The sequence below is a fragment of the Coloeus monedula genome, assembly GCF_965178545.1.
Source record: "Coloeus monedula genome assembly, chromosome: 3".
NCBI classification, from domain to species: Eukaryota; Metazoa; Chordata; class Aves; order Passeriformes; family Corvidae; genus Coloeus; species Coloeus monedula.
In genome coordinates, this window is record NC_138783.1 from 111,836,011 (window position 1) to 111,854,102 (window position 18,092).

An 18,092-nucleotide genomic window follows, 5' to 3' on the forward strand; every position below is an offset into this window, starting at 1 on the left:
CATGAGCACCTTCTACAATATTCACTTTAAGTAAGGTCCAGTTATTGTCTCTCTCCAAATGTGATCAGATGAGGGTAGGTGCTGTGAAAGTGAAGTGATGAAGAATCAACATTTTTAATTTATAATGAGAGGTCAGGCAGACTGATCCAAGATGGGGTCTGATAGAAAGTTTGCTGCTCAGACAGGGAAAAAAAATCCCCATGATAAAAAAAAAACTTACCCTGCTCTTCCCAAGCTCCTTGCTCAGCGTTTGAAGATAGAAGCAGTTCCTGCAAGCCTTTTCTGTTGTACCCATGTAGGACTTCTGGGCTGGTCCAGCAGAGGCTTGGCTAAGCAGCAAGTGTGGGTGCTCTGGCACTGGGAGTGGGATGACACTGAGGATTATCCTCTTTGTGTTTTTATGAAACAAAGTGGAATTATTCCAAACATTGCCAGGACCAGCATGAGTTCTTGACACTTGGTGGTGGCTGTGTTTTCACTGCAAGAAGGAACAAAGATGACGAATGCTGTAATGCACATTTTAGGGTCAGATTCCTTGTGTTAATCTATAAGTGGTGCATTTTATCATATTATATGTGTAAGTAACTCCATAAAAACGTCAGGTTTTTATCAGGTTGGCAAAAGAATCATAGAGGCTAATTTAACAGAAGCTAATAAGTTAAAAAACAAAAACAAACCAAAAAAAAAAAAAAGTAATCTTAAATATATAGCTCACCTGGCCTCCTGTTTGGGAGAAGGATTTGGAACAACTTCTGCATTTCATCTGTTTGATATGTTCAGAGCATGGTGTCTCTACAATGTTGACTGTGGTGCCTGATGAGGAGTCCAATTTACATATTCTCAATTTAATCTAAAGTAGGCGCTAATTGATTACTGCTGAATGTCAGCACGCTCTGATTATCTGCTCAAGATGCTCTGGAAAAGAAAAAAAAACTACAACCCCGAGCTGCAAGTGGGAAGGAGGCGTTCAAATTTAGTCTGCCACGTGTGCTGGAACAGAGTGAATCTTTTCCATAGTAGCTCGTATGGGTCTGTGGTTGGGATTTGTGCTGGAAGACAGGGAGGATAACACAGGGGTGTTTCCATTACTGCCCAGCTCACACAGTCACAGCCTTTTCTGCTCCTCACCCCAACCCACCAGCGATGAGGCTGACGGTGCACAAGGAGCTGGGAGGGGACACAGCCAGGACAGCGGGCCCCAGGTGACCCAAGGGATATCCCAGCATGTATGGCACCATGATCTGCATGCAGAGCTGGGGAAAGAGTAGGAAGGGAGGAGATACTTTCAGAGTGATGGTGTTTGTCTCCCCAGGTCACCGTCACACGTGATGCTGCCCTGCTCTCCTGGGCATGGCTGCCCATGGGAAGCAGGGAATGAATTCCTTGTTTTGTTTTGCTGGCACTCATGGCTTTTGCTTTACCTGTTAAACTGTCTTTATCTCAACCTCAACCTTTATCTCATTTTTGCTTTCAATTCTCTCCCCCATCCCAGCACGGGGGAAGTGAGCAACTGGCTGTGTGGTGCGTAGTTGCCATCTGGAGTTAAACCACAACACCACGGAAAGACTGTTGCCTCTTTCACCTGGCATTATATAAAGGTTTTAATTATCCAGGCCTGAGGCTGTTGAGTGACTGCTGCTTTGTTGTGTCCTTCCAAAGCAAATGAGACAGATACAGAATTGTCCTTGCTTTCTGACTAGTTTTTTCTCCAACAAGACATCTCTTCTACAGGGTTTTTCTCATCTTCTCCCAACCCTGTCCTTAACAGTTTCAGACTTCAACCTTGAACATCCTTTCCCTGACTTGGAAGGCACAGTATGAGGTCAGAGAAGGAAGCTCACATTAACATTTAATATACCACACTGGATTTCAAGAAACAAGCCATGAATCTCAGCAGTGTGTGATCCCTGACTCTGGGACTGGGACAAAAGCATTCTGCAGTTGATCCTAGCTCTGCATGCTGTTTGGGCCAAATCTCATATCTTTTTTAAACCTCAGACTCTTGTCTCATGGCTGGACAGCCTCTTCTTTGGAGACAGCAAGGACCATCTCTCACTATAGAGAGAGATTACAGGTCTTATCACAAGGAAACCTTGGCTGATGTAACACAACTAGTCACGCATTTCCAGTCAGGAGCATTACAACTTTTTACTCTCATACTTCCTACATTATTTTGGGATTCTTTTCTTTTGCTGAGACCTGAGCTTTTGGGGTTGGTTTGTTTGTTTTGGTAAGTCTTCTTATCTGGGCACTGAGCCTAGCATTAATTTGTTTGTGTACTTTGTAGCATGCCCAGTTCTGTACCTGGAAATAGGTATCTATCTATTATTCAAATAAATGCCTACACTCTGCATGAGGAATAAGTCACCATGAGCAAAAATTTTAAATAGGTGAGCTAGATGCAGTGAGAAAAATGCTCTCTTACTGTTTCCTTTTTCTTTCCTTTCTGTGCCTGGCTACAATTAAGTAGCAAATTGCTGCTTCTTAGAATCATGGTAGGTTTCATCAACAACACTCTAGCAAGGCCATTTTTTCCTGGCTCAGTCTTGGTACGTGGGGCTGTTTCCCCAGGAGAAGTACCTTCCAGTTTAGATCCTGTCGTGCAGAAAGCCTTTTCTTCATGTATGCTCTCCCTCTGTGCTTTCCACAAGAGCTCTGCCCTCCAGCTTTTCCAATTCAGCATTCACGGTATGAACTTGTGTGTTTGGGAAGCTGCCAGGGGATGGGGAGCTAAGGCAGCCGCCAGGGCCGTGTGGAAGTGTTTTGTTTTTTATTTCCTTTGAGCAGTTAATCTCCATTAGATTGCCCAGCTCCTGTTATGCATCTCTGATACGGATAAAGGTCTGTGTAGCAAATGCTGTCATTAAGAAATTTCTGTTCCTGTTAGTGCTGCTTATTAAGGTCTGAATGCTTGAACACTTTAGATATGTCAAGTAGTGGGTCTAAAACAAATTAATTTTTTTTTCCTTTTTTCTTTATTTTTTTTTTTTTTTAATCCTGCAGCACTTTGGCTTCCTGCCATGGATGCATTTCTGATTATGTTTTGGTCTATCCCAAACACTTGCCTGCGCGCTTCCAGCTCTTTCCAGTTTCCCCTAGATGGGGAAACAGCCCATATGGGGAACAACCCATACTGTCCAGTGCCCAGAAGAAGTATTGCTGCATCCCAGAGTCCAGCAAAGTCAGCCTTTATCCTGTCCAGAGCTGTCCCACAAATCTCCCCAGTGGCAGGCTTTTCACACTGTACCTCACTGCCTGCTCATCCCCTCCCATTCATCTTCTCAGCTCCCTGTTACAATGACATATGTCCATGGTTCTGTGCCCTGGGTGACTTTGTGGCCTGCTCCCTCTCCTCACTGTCCTGTCCAGCAGGGCTGGGCTTTCCACTGGGGAAATGGAATGCAGACATGCCTCCAACAACCTTATCCTTGTCCCCACTCAGCTCAGCAGCTGAAGACAGTGAGCCAGCCCTCACAAGCAGGGAACACTTCCACAATAGTTGCAGGCTGTGGTCCCAATCTGTCTTCCAAGTAACACAAAACCAACAGCAGCCAGAGCAGGGAGAGCTTGGAGGAAAAGCAAAGGCTTGGTAGGTTTTCCCAAGCACTTGTCCCTTTCTCTCCCCATCCTCAACTCTGTGCCTGCTCTCTGGAGTCACTTGCCCCCCAGTTTGAGACCTGTGTCTTCAGAGTGACTCCACAGAAGGAAGTGCTGGCCTGGGCATAAGGGCAGAGCGGCTGAGTGGCCTGGAGGAGCCCTCGTGCCTCCCCTGCATTCCCATCCATGAGCAGTGTGCTGAGAGTGTACAAGTCCCACATCAATGGTCACTTTTCAAATTCAGCAGAAAGGTGCAAGGCATTTTCTGAAGTAATTTGCATCCTTTCCTTCTGAATCTTATTCCCCTTCAGCAGGGACATCTAACCAAGCCCTCTATGGATCAGGGCTCAGCCTTGGCAGGCAGGGGAGGAGCTCCACTTGGCCTGGATGTTCATTCAGGGAGGCAGGTCTTCCTACCTCTCTCCATTTCCTCCCTCTGGCAAGGGAATGAGACACCCCATGCTCCAAGAGCTGCCCCCAGCTTTCCTTTCTTTTCATTTTCCCCTTTATTTCACCCTCTCTTCTCTGTCATTGTCTATCATTGCCCACTGCCCACGCACAAGGCTGCCCTTCCCTCAGACTCCTCAACCCTCCTGTATCCCCTTTGGAGTCCCAGCCGCCCCCTCCTCCCCCATGCCCAGAGCCTCCCCAGAGTCCCTTTTCCTATTTGGAACCCTTTGTTCTTACAGTTGTCTGTCAGCTAGGCCTTCATTTTGAAAGCAAATCAAAGACACTCTGTTGTGAGAAAATGGAGAAGTGGTGAAGTAACTGGGGCTAGGAGAAAGCTGGGATTAAAAAAAACCCATTTTGTTCTCTCTTTCTTTTTCTGGTTTTGGCAGAGGTAGTGCCAGAGTTGTAAGCTGTATAAATTCTTCTTTTCTTATCCTAGGAAAGGCCAGTTCCTGTTTTATCACGGAGGAAAATCATTCCAGCAAAAATGGGAGCATGCTATATATTTTGATTGTGAAAATGCTGCATTAGAGGAACTCGTACAAATTTCAGTGCTGAGCTGAAGATTTCAACAAAATACAAAGCAGCAATTGCTGGAAATCATAATTAATAATTAGTTATTATCCTATAACTATCACAATAATTAATGTGCAGTGTTTCGCTTCACCAGCTTTTTTCAAAATATTTGATTATTTCTGCCTTCACGGTGCGAATTTCAGGTGGTGAAAATGAGTTGCTTTGCACCAGTAGATCTCCTGAATATGCAATGAAGAAACCCGCAGCAGCCAGAGCCCCAGCCAAGGCAGGAGATGAGACGGTGAGCTGGGAAACAAAGGTGAAGGAGAGAAGCAATGAAAGCGAAGCGTTTCGTACAATAGCTAAAATACAAATCTCTGGAGACTTAAAGATATTGCATGAACATCAATTTTGCATGCCTATTGTCTGAGTGGTATTAGCGTGCGTAGGACCCGCGGCCCCCCTTCCTCTGGGCGAGGGGAGCATCATGGCAAATCAGGAAATAGCATAATTGAATCAGCTCCAGCACATGGCAGGGCTTAAAACCCACCCAGAGGAGGCTCTGAAATGACCACACATCGCAGGCACCTTGGCATGCCCCCCTGCCAAATCACTTCTGTGAGTAGAGTAAGAAAGATTTAAGCCACAGCAGGAGACGGTCCAGTCGTGGATTTCATTAGTGGTCTCTCTGGCCATCTGTGGGACTTTATGACCAAGAAGCTGGATGAAACAGCTTTCTAGAAACTTCTTTAGAGAAGAGAGAGCTGAGAAAAAAATGGGAGTCGTGATGCTGTTTACAGAGAGTTTGTTTTGAATTTAGGAATTAAAAAAAATGCCAGTAGTTCTCCACTGAGAGAACACACGGGAGTCAGAACATGCTGCTGCAGGTTGGAGAGGTACCGTTCCCATTCCTCTCTCCCTCCCCTTTCACCCCTACATAAAAGTTGACAATTAGTTTTTACTGCACATACATGAAGGGAGATACATGCTTTGGCCTCTATGTGAGAGCAATAATTCTCTTAAATTGATGTGTCAGCGAACTAAAACTCAATATTTTTTTTTTCGCACGGTGTATTTTGCAGTCAGAGGACCTTCACTAATCGGAATAAAGCAATTTGGCTCCCTGTCATTGCTCACTGAAAACATATGAGCTGGTTGGCACATATGGACTCCTAGATTTATCAGTGTCTCCCATCTAGTGCATGGGAGGTTCAGGGCTGCAGCTCAGAGAGGAGTGAATTTTTATGAATGCTTTTTCCCCTCCCTGAGAATTCCCAGAGCTAGATTTATTCCTTAGTTTCAGAAATATTTTATTATTATCCATATCCCATATCCTCTTAAGGTCAAATCAAAGTCATATTTTACATTTTTTTATTTGCATTACTATGTTTTCCTGGCTTTGTTCATGGAAATAAAAAGCACAACAATCCAAAATTTGGGAGAAGTACTGTTCCCATAGCTCTTCTTTCCTTTTTTTTCCTGAGAATGCTGTGAACATACACAGCTGTCCTTTGAGTGGGACCTGTGTAAAATGGATTTGCTGCATCTTGCATCAGGTTCATGGAAGGCCAGCTGTGGTGGTGTGTCTTTGTCATGCTGTCTCCAAGGAAGTCCTCACCTCGCTCCCAGCTGAACTGGTCCCATTTACACTGATGCTGTGGTGGGGTAGATAGGACAGGCGTGTTTTAATGGTCAGCCTTTACAGCTTGATTACACCAGGATATGCCCTTTTGCCTCATTGATTCTGTGCCCTGTAGTCCCCCTTTTCTCCTCCTACAGCCCCAGGGATTGCTCTTTGCCAGCTCTTGAACTTGTGCTTTAGCCTAGAGGAACTTTTCTCAGCCTTCTGATAATGTGAACCACAAAGCCGTGCTGGGATCCCATGGCAAGCACCTCGTAACACCTCTGGTTACAAAGAAAGGGGTGTTGTGCATCGGCTCTGGAGGTGTTAGTGGACAAGTTACATCAAAGCTGTGCCGAGGAGAATGATTGTTTGGGGTTGGAGAACTGTTTGAGTGTCCAGGCAACTCTTCCAGTGCCTGCTCATGACAGCAGGGGCAGCCCAGTCAGGGACAGCCTTCAATGGGGAGGAGTGTGGTGGGATTCCCATCCTGAGCTTGTGCACATCCTGGCGCAAGGCTGGGACCATGCTGTTGGTAGCACCACAGTGACAATCCTGTGTCTGTGGTGACAATATCCAAGGCCTTGTTCCTGTCCTCTGTAAAGGACCTTAGGGTCAGATGGGACCTAAAACACCAGCAGTGCTTCAGTGGGAACCAGGAGGAGATACTTTAATAGTGGATGAAAAAACTTTTCAGTGTATGTGTTTGAGGAGTTAGTTTCTTGCCAACTACTGTCCTAAACCCCCTCTTCTCTGAGCCATTCTCACCTGAAATCAGAAGTACTTTGAAGGCTGGCTGCCTGGCTGGCTTGGTAAGAGGCACATGGGCACTGCTGTCCTTCTGGTTGTGGACTTTGACTTGCCCACCACAGGACATCAGATGACTCCTGATCCATGCAGGAGGCTTAACCATCCAGGCCAAGCCTTCAGCTGGGATATGCCAGTCTGGAAAGTGGCAGCTTGATCTTTTCCACAAATGACACACAACATCTGTGCTCAAGATAGGAAGGGTCAGTTCTGTGCCTCCCTTTCAGCCTTTCCCTGGAGGTGACCTGCTGGTCTCAGCAGCTGGGGGAGGACATGTTATCTTTGGCTTCTCCTGCTTTTATTCCCATCTACCCTTGGCATGTGCTGGAGGGGATGCTAAGAATATTGGTTAATAACCAGAGAAAAATATCTCAGGCCTTTGGAAGTCCATTTCCCTTTTAAATCACACTCTCTCTAATGAGCTGTATTTTTCTTACTTATCATTTCCTTTGTTCATGCCCATTACAGAGTTACTCACAATTTTAGCTCAAACAATACCTCTTAAATAAGGGGATAGTATTAAGTGCATCAGCACAAGGAGGGGAAGCTGATTTTAAAAACTGAAAGTACTGCTTGATTTCCACTTTGAAAGCATTTAATTTCACCTGGCCCACACTTTTAATATTTTCCAATAAAATAACTAGATGGGGGCACATTAAAATGGTCTCAGTTGAGCTGTTTTAATAAAAGGAGAAAGTTTAAAGAGCTCGGCCATGGATGAAAAGCTATTTAAAACAGGCAGGTTGGGTATTTCTGGCATGGATGCATGAGCTATCTGTCTCCACCTCTAATTAAAAGGTCTGTATTGTTCAGTTTTACAGCACTCCACATGACAGACATATGAAACACCCAAGAGACCACCACGTGCTGCACCTCACTCTCAGCAGGGCCCATACCTGTATGTACAATTTATGCTGTCTGTGGTCCTTGGAAACTTGGATTTTGGATCTTTGTGTCTCACAGTCCCGTCAGCCTGGCAGGGCAATTACAGGTTTTGGAAGTGAATCATTCCAGATAACAATGAGCTTCTGGAAAAATGACACCATCTTCTGCAAGACAGGTAGAACTACAGAGTCCAGACCTGAGAACAGCATTGATGGTATGAAGAAAACTTGCTTTGTTCTGCATCCTTCCCTGAAAAATATTCCCATTGGCATTTCAGGGGGGATTTACACCAAGGAAAAAGCAACTGGGTGCTTTCCCTGCAGTTGTTGGCCTACCAGAGCTACCAGGGAGCTGGACTTGCTTGAATGGGGATGTATCACTCATTGTCTATCTGAGCAGCTCCCAGTCTGTGGGAATCTGCTAAAACTACAGGCAAAAGGGCTATCCAATGGGTGAATACACTGGAAACCCCCTTAAAATACTCATGCATCAGCCTGGTGCTAACTGTGACTTGCAACCCTACAATCCTTTGTAACATAATGCCAAGTTTGTAAGCTGTGAAACATCTAGAATGTTCTCTGATGATTTTCATATCTAAAGAAAGGGAAACCAAAAAAATGATCTCTTTTTTGTTTTGGAAATCTGACATAAACGGGCTGTACAACTTCTATAGAACAGTTTTCTATTTTGTCGTGTACCAACAGGAGGAAGGTGTACATCTCTTTTGGATGTCTCAAAGTGCAGAGGCACAGGTTTTGCTGAACTTGGTCAGGGAGAGAAATGAGTGACTATAAACCTGGATGGAATTCCCTTAAGAATCTGGCAGCAAACACATTTTCACCAAGGGTTTATTGGTGAGGGATAGCCCCCAAAAGGATCGTTCTTCTCCTGTGTAAACATCCAATGCGAGCCATGATGCTGTTTGTAGGTGACAACACATCCATTGTGCAACTGCACAGAAAGAGTATTAATATCCCTATAAAATGTAGTTACTGTCTACAAGGAATACTCTGATGGCAAAAGCAGCATTAGAATTCTTCGTACACAAAGGAACTAATTAACTCTGGCATCAAATAAGGAGTGTGGGAAGTTAATTGTTCTAAACCCCATTTCACAGCTGGGTGTAGGAACAAGTAGGACTGGGTGCATAAGTGATATTATGGAAAGAATGGTCAAGTGACTTGTGTGACATTCTATAACCAAGGGAGCAGCAGAGGCAAGGGTTTATCCAGTTTCAGATTCCAGGTTGATCTTCTGTTTATTAGATCATATTAGATCTTGAAGGCTCTGTGGATATTGGTGTGCTTTTATTGGCCATTTCCATTGCATGTTATTTCCCCATGGTTTTCAATCTTATCCTTTAAGGCCAACATTTGTTGTTAAAGATTATAACAATGTACAACAGACTACATTTTAATGGAGGATTCTCAAATAATGAGGTATATTTTCCTCCCTACCTCTAGTCTCATTGCTCCCAGTGTGATCTCCTCCAGGACACGGACACTGGAAATGTTAACAGACAAAATGCTGTTGGGATTTGAACCACACCAACAAGTGGAAGTGCCAGACACTTTTCTCTGTGTTTGCATCTCTAAGGAGAGCTGCACTGGCATGGAAACTGTGCGAAAATATCTTTGAAAAGGATGCAGGAGGGAGTGGAGGGAGAGGAAAGGCAGAATCAAAGAATCAGGAAGGCACCTCTAGAGCTTGGCAAGTCCTACCCCCTTGGTCAGAGCAGGTCACTTACAGCAGACTGCTCAGAGAATGTCCAGTCAGGCATGAAATATCTCCAGACATGGAGACACCACAGTCTCTGGACAACCTGCTGCATGTTCAACCACTCCTACAGTAAAATGTTTTTCTACTGTGTTTAAATGGAATTTCTCTTTTGTCCACATTACCCTTCCTTGCCATCCTGTTCCACCACTTCTTCACTTGATTGCAAGTGACCATCTCTCTCCCACACCAGTCCTACTATAAAGCACTCTTCACCAGGCTGGCCAGCCTGTTGACAAAGCTTCTTTGTCCCATTTGATCAGGTGAATGCCATCTCTTCCTACCAGTCCTTGATGCTCAAAGACAGCCCCACAATGACAGAAGCTGAATATCTGCTGTTGGTGTTATCTGCACAACCAGATGTTGCCACACAGAATCTGTTCCTTCCTTCTCAAGCCCTTCCCCATCACTGGCAGGGTTGAAGACAAAACCACGATGCTGAAGGTTTCCCCTAGCTGTACATTGGTGGGACACAGCAATTTAGCTGAGTCGAGCGAGGCTTAGCAGGAGACCTGGGTGGTGTCCAGTGTGAAATGGCAGCTACAGTGGAAGAATGCTCCTTGTGTTTTTCTTTTGCCTGATATGAAATAAACAATCTCAGGTACTCTGGCAAGACGGTCACTGAGTTTGGGAGTCTTTTTTCTTGTGTCATTTTTCCTGCTGAAGAGAAACTACTGCAAAACAACCAGTGTCAATACCCATAGCTCTTGCATTTTCCAAGGCAGCCTCTTCTCCATCTGGCACTGCCTCATGCTGCTTAGTTCGAGATCTCATGAAATTGTGCTTGCGGGTGGTACGATTGTTCCTTGAGATGCAACATTAGGGAGGGCACCATCCCCTCCTGTATTTGCTGCATATTCCTTGTTGCCTTAGTTCTTTGCTCCATTTAGTGATGTGAAAGGTAGGAATGGAAGGGCTTTGAACACGTCCCAGGGGCCTCAGAACAGAAAAAGGAATTTATCTGAGGAAAGGGAGAGCATCTGAGAAGAGAGGAGTTATCAGCATGAGAGACCTCAAGCTGAGTGACTGAGAGTTGACATTCCTTCTATTTATTTATAAAATTTGTAACTGTGAAAATTAGCCTTAGAAGCTGTAGCCCCATTACTGTTAGTTTTATCGTCCTTCTAAGACATACCCTGAGGCATTCCTAGAGATTGAATCCTACTGTACTTTGCAATAAACCCATAATTGATTATGCTATGGAGCTTTAATATGGGTTGAGAAATGGAATCCAGAGTAAATACATTCAGAATTTTGCTAGCAGTCCAAATTTAGAACTGGTTTTCTGAACCTACCAGGATTATTCCTTCTCAGCTCATGATTTAATTTGAACTAGCCACCCTGAGAGGTGCAGTGTGTCTGGGCTATCTGCTTGCTGGGCTTCTCTAAAGAACTTTATCCTGTACACTTCACCTGTAAATTTGTGAAGATAAGATTAGATTCTAACATTATTCATTAGGGGTCACTTTAGGTTCCTAGTGCTTTCTCCAGTAAAGTCTGTCCACAATCTCATCACACACAAATCTGCTGATTTCTTTCATTTCTGAAAAAACAAACATGTTAAACATTATTTAAGGGAGAAATTAATTAGTTGGTGGTGGTAATTTGTATTTCTCATCTTAAAATACAGCCCACGTAACCTCCTAAACTTCCTCCTTTTTCCTGGTTCACTCATTTGATGAAAACCCATCCTTTCTAAAAGAAGTTTGCTCATTTTGCTCAAAAATGAGGAATGAGGTGTTGGGCTCTTTCCCTTTCACTAGAAAGGTTCCTTTTTCCTTTCCTCAGGTGCTAAGGACCATATTATTTCCTTTGATATGCAGGTGGCTCCTGCTGACTGTAGCTAATTCCAGGGCTTAAAGTGGGCTAACCTGTAAACCTGGTAGAAACTGAAATTTCTTAAAGCACACCATTTGCTGCCTAGGAGGCATTCTAAACAAGCAAATCCAACGATGTTGGTACAAGCAAAAGGAATTTTGTTCACAAATTATGGGATTAGCACTGCTTTCTGACCATTTTAAATCCTGGATTTTTTTTCTGGACCATAAGTCTCTTCAGAAAAATTTGCTTGTGAGATTCAGACTTCTGACTTGGTTTGAGGTAGAAGGCTTTTGATTCACAACATATTTTTATTCCAAACTGCTCCTTATGAAACTGTGTTATTGTCTCTGTGTGGTCTTAAGGGAAAAAATAATTTGTTTCTTATTTCCCACTGGAAAAAAACTCTCTTTCTCACTCTCTCTTTTTCTCTCTCTTCTCATCAATAGCTACAAAATTGGTTAATTTCCTCAGAACCAGTACACCACTGGGTCTGCTCCATTAAGAAATCATACACGAGGATTGTGTGTTTCTACAGATAATGTGCTAATTCTGGTAAAGTCTCCTTTCACATGTTCTTACCAAATGTTATGATACTTTAGTTTTGTTATCAACAGCCAAGTAAGTGGAACAAATGGAAGGTGGAGAGGCAAAAGTCCATCACGCCAAACAGGAGAGAGATGCAATGAAAGAGCAAAATCATTTCATGGTTTGAGCTCTTCCTTACTCATCACCACCATAAAAGGGCACGTGATGCCTTTGACACACAAGGTTTGCCGATGCACATAGGTTAAGATGCAGCAAAATCACGAGTGGGAAGGCAAGGCATAGGTCAATAGGTGTGCATTAAAAAAACCCTTTAACTTAAGCTTCTTTCACAATCGTAGTCATAATTGTCTTTGGATCAAGCTTTGAATTAACTGTCAAGTTAAAGTGAAAGAAAAGGGAATACTTAGTAAATTTTTTAAGAAAGACCTGTCTCTCTTGGTCAAAGTCTAGAAATGCATACTTAATGTTATGCGATAAACTTGAATTTTAACATTATCCTTTCTCACCTTTTATCTGCACTTTCATTGCCTCAGGGAGACCTTGCATGTGAACTACCTAACTTTTGCTCTGGCGCTGGGAGGTACCTACCACTGCATACAATAGCTCTCTGCAGAGCTTTGCCGCACAAAAAAATGTTTATCCCCATTTGAAAACACCACTTAGAGCTGTTGGAAACTGGAGTAGATGATGTGATCATTAAAACCTGAGGGTTTCACATCTGTTAAGGGCGATTCTGTTTCTGCTGCAAAGGAGTGTTCACTGCAGAGCTTCTGGCCAGAAGGGCTTGGTGGTGTGAGCAAATGTAGATTAAAATGTAAAATCTTAGTCGTCTGTTTTGCATGAAGGAAGAACTTGGATTTGGAGGGCAGAGCCTAGCAAAACTCCTCCTTGTAAACTATAATGCTTTGTTGGATAGAGAGACAAAACTCTGCATGGAGGTGAGGGATCAGTGACGTGCTGGGCTGAGAACCACTCAAGAAATGAAGCTGACATTCTCTAGGACAAGTCTCTCCTGGTTTCTTTCATACAGACCCCTTTTAAACTTTCCAAAAAAATCTAGTTAAAACCCCTTGCAGTGATTCTGTTGCTTGATGGTGTTGATACCTGTTACCAAAGTGGACAGTTTTCCACTTTTCCCCATTGTACTTCTGGCACAAGAGGAAAAAGAAATTACCTCAGCAGTTATTTTGTCTTGGCAACTTGTTTGTGGAGAACAATGATTCCCTACCTTGCAACAACTCATATAGGGCAGGAAACTATTAATAGGCTGATAGGTTGTACTGCTCTGCCCTGTGGGAACCACTCTCAGACCTCAGGAGTTACACACACACACACACAGAGGGTTATCTGTGTGCAAGTAGGTATGTCTGTGTTTAAAATGCACCAATTTGGAGGCACAGTGATTAGATTCTAATCCTGGATATGTTTTTATGTTCATCTCCAGGGATGCTCAACATCTTCTTTAGCATTAAAGAAGAGATTTCTTGATTTTGAAAGAGAGGATTTACTGCTAAGAACTTCAATTCTCATTCTCATTTGTAACCTGACATATTTCCCCTCCCCTTATTTGCTTGAAGTGGGAAAACAAAACTGATGAAAAAGCCTGTGTTAGAATGACATCATCCCCCCATCCCCCATACATCTTATTGTAATACATCAGTGTATTTATGAGGTCTTTATTAGACAGGACAAATTTATTTTTCATTTGTGCTAAATTGTTTATGCCCTTTTAAAAGTGCACTGTATCCTCAGCATTGGGCTTTGGGTTATCTGCCTGACAATGATGAACTGTTATGTTCTAACAAGTGCATTAAGATCTTGTCCTGGTGCATATTCTGTGCTATTTGTGAAATGACAGTGATAAGGAGAGACAGACAGACATGGAATGGATCAGGTGTGCATGTATCTTAATTTTCAGTAAACTGCTTAAGCCAGTTTAAGTTGGTGATGATCATTGATTATTGTCTTTGAAACACCAGAATCCCCAAAGGAGTTTCCTCCCGTTTAGATGATTAAATTGGGGTCATATTTGCAAAGGAACTCATTGCCAATTTGCAAAGTGTGTTTATGAAGATCTACTTGCTTATTTCGGTGCCTGGGTGACAGCTGATTGATCCAATGAGAGGGCTGCTACCAGCCCTATTTCTAGTAAAGTTGATACTTTACTAGCAAGTGGCTTCTAATTAGTATGCAGAGTCTGGAGTGAATTCATTCATGTTAGGCATGCTGGTCATGTTCCTGGGCCTGTGTGTTCTGGCTAGCCTCTGGCTAGCCTGGGAATCCAAGAGGTACCTTGCCAGCGTGCTGCAGCTTTTCCAAGGGAGTATGTAAGAGTAATTAACAAAAGCCTCTGGCTGCCTGCACCAGCAGGAGCTGCGCCGTTCCAAGCCTCTCATGGTCGATGAAAAGTCACTCACCACAGAGGCCAGGAGCCTCAGCAAAGAGCTGAGGGCTGGGGGCTGGGGAATGCCTTCCCAGGCAGGAGGGGACAGCCCAACCCTGCCTACACCTTGAAGTACAGGCCAGCCACGGCTGGGAAGCTCCTTGGGAAGGAGCAGGGCTGTGTCTGAGCTCTCAAGTCCCAAGTGGTATCGCACAACACAGGAGGGAGAAAAAAAACCACTGCTGAGTGCCAGTTTTGCAGTATCAGCCCTGCAAACACTGCTCATGAATATTTCTTCCTTTGGGAAGTAGAGGAAACCCTCTGTGCTTCCTAGGGGAATTTCCATTTTGTCTCCCTCAGGAAAATGAGCCCTTTAACTCAGGGACAAGGACAGCAGCAAAAAGAGTCTGTGAACTGTAGTCCTGTGGACAGTTGAAGTTTTCATCTTATCTGGTCTTGATGGATGGATCAGCTCTGATTTAAAATAAGAGAATAAGTCGCTATTGATGTTTCTCAGCTATATATTTTTTTTCTCTCAAACCTTTCAAGAAACAAGGCTATTTTGAATCTTTTCTCCATGTTAATGAATACAGCCTCGGGATTTTTTCTCACCCAGTTCCACACTTTGCCTTGTCATCATATTAGAGAGTGGCACAGCATGGAGAAGAAGTAGAAGAAATCTCACTATATGAAGAACACGACGGGAGAGTGACACAGGCTAGAAAATGTCTATCAAATCAGCTCGTTGTTGCAGAGGGGGAAGGGAGACACATGGCCATTAATTTGGAGGAAAAATAGATGTTATTTCCCACTCTGATAGAATGTTTTTGGAGTTTTTTTCAGCAAACACTCCATGGTTTCAGGTAAGTTTGTTTGGATTTACAGCAGAGAAAGGAGGAGAAGAGTGGAGGCCATTGTGTTTAAAACTCATCTGACTAGCAAATACAGCTATTGATCAGACACTCATTTTATCACTAGATTTTGCCTTTTTCTTCTCTACGTGTGATTTTCCCTGGAAATCAGCCAAAAGAAACTGTCTGACCACCTGAGAACACAGTGTCATGCACACCCAGGTGACTTTCCCTGGCCCCATGTTACAGAGTCCGTGCTATTTGTGGTGCTGCAGGTAGAAAGAGTCAGGACTATCCTGCCTTCCCAGCTCTTGTGTCCAAAGTAGAGAGGGAAAACAACAGCAAAAAGTGGGGTCACTTTCAAAAAATTCACCAGAGCTCCAGATTTTTTAGCCTGGTGGAGAGTTAATGCCAGCTTGTGATTACTGGGGGTATTGTATTTATGGCAAAGTGACATATGAAGCAGTACTTGACACCTCTGAGTTTGTCAGTAAGATAACTGAGATCCTTAAGAGCTCTGTTGGCTGAACTGTGGAGTCATCATCCTCCCAATTACCTGTGGAGAGCTGGGATGGGTATCTGACGCTCTAAAGAGGATACCTTATGTCTTACCACGTTGGAGCCTGGAAAATCTGCCTTTAAGCTGCCTTGGCAGAATCTCATGTGGCCAGAGCATAATTGAAAAATTTGGTTCCAGGGCAAATTTGAAAATTAAACAAGGACTTGAGGGAGTGGCCCCTATGGAAACCATGTCAACGAACAAACAGCATCAGAGGATTTCAGTGATGTTTGTATAACGAGGATAATATTTGCTTGATTCTTGCAGGCTTTAGCTGTCTGTCATCCTTCTACAGAAAAGCAACAGAAACTAATTGAAATAAACCAAAACCAAATAGAGGGGTGATAAGTTATTTGAAATTTGAAATTTGAGTTATATGGCACAGTTTTGATAGGCTACATTATGTCACATGGAAGATTTCTGTTTGTTATTGGAGCGGTGTAATTTTTAGAAGGTAATTTCCATTGCCTGTTGAGAACACATTGTTGGAAGAGAAATATGTTAAAAATGAGCAAAAGTGGTAGATTTCTATTCTAGGATTTCTAATTTCTTTTTTAAGTCAAGCTACTAGCAAAGCTTTGGGGTGATTCCATTAAAAGAATTAAAGAGTTTTTTCCTGGATGCAGTTCCATTAACTTAGCAGGACCACACAAAAACCACATTCCCAAGGGAGTCACACAACAGTCTGTTCTTTGCCAAACTTCCAAGCCCTTTTCAGACTCTAAGCATCAATTCTCTCAGATATTTCTCAGGGTCCTACCATCAGCAGTTCTGTGTCCATCTCTAAAGTTTTCTTTCTGTTTCCTTCTTTTTTTCTCTCTGTATTTGTACCTTTTTCTCTCTCTCTCATGCATTTGTGTATGTACAGCCACAGAGCCCTCTCTTAAAACTACATCCAGCACACTCCATCCTTCCATGCAACTGAGGCTCCTTATAAGCTCCATACATTTTCATTTGGGCCTTGACATGAGCCCATGTTTTGGATGGAGGGTGCTATTGCTTCAGCAAGCTAATTTAATAAAAGACCTGATGGCTTCTCACATCTTAAATGAAGGGTAGATGCTTCACCCAAATATGTTTAATCCAACAGAATGCCATTGCAAGTTTAAATCCATTTTCTGGTGTTTCAGCTGTAACATTGAAAATGGAGATTACCTCTCATTCCTTGGAAGTGCAGTGTCTGGGACAAGGGGACCTTGGTCCTGTTTCGAGTACACGGGTGCTATTTGTACCACTGCACAATGTGGGTGGTGATAATGCATTCTGAAATGTTTTTCCAAGTAGAGACTGGAACACACAGTCCTTTCAAAGGAGCAAGCTTTTATGACTGTACTTCATGCCTATTCTCCATAAGCCTGAACTCAGAATGCAGACAGAAAAATGTCAGAAATTCCCAACAGAGAAAATCTTACATGAGGAAGAGCAAAATGTTAAAGAGGCAGTGGGAGAAGCTTCGTAGCAGCAGCCTCCACTTCCACTCCGGGGACACTGAGGGCTCATCCCCAGCCCAAAATGCAGCTGCAACTTCTCCTAGTCCTCTTTGAGCAGATCACTTGCAACACCATTCTGCCTTTGCATGGCCATGTGTCACTGAGCTACTGGGAGCATTTTCCAGGATTAACTCTGCTCTGCTCCTCAATTGGTTTCAAGGGGTTTAGCAAGCCTTTTTTTAGCCACCGTGGAGAAGCTAATGCTCTTACTTCTCAAGCTTTTTTAAAAGTGCACGAAGCCAGATCATCCCCTCCCAGTTTTGCCACAGAAGGCATGTAGCTAGCAGAAAGCCTCCAAGGACAGTTTGAAATCTTTTCGAGGAAAGGGAATGGGGCTTAAGAGACCTCAGCTTTCAACCTCTTTGTCCTCCAGACTGCAGCATAGGTGAAGGGCTCTGTGAAATTCCAGAGAACTGCACAGGACTGTCCCTTTCCCTGGAAACCTGGGGGGAAATAGGTCAGAAAACTCATCATTCACAGTGAGACAAATTCTCTGTGTGGACTGTACTGAATTCAAGACATTTAGGTAGACCCTCCCAAGAGCAGAGTGTAAGTCAGCCCAACCTTCTCACAGAGATGGGAGTTTCCTGGGAGCTTGTGTGAATGACGGGCTGGGTCGTGACTGACATAAAGTTGCTCATGCTGGAGTCTGTGCAGAAGGACGAGCCTCCAGCTATGTAGGCTGGGCAGCAATATTTTACTAATAATATTACTAATATTAGTAATAAGGTGATGGACAGCATTCAGCATTTTTTCTGTCCCTGCCTCTCTCAGATGATCACTTGAAGAC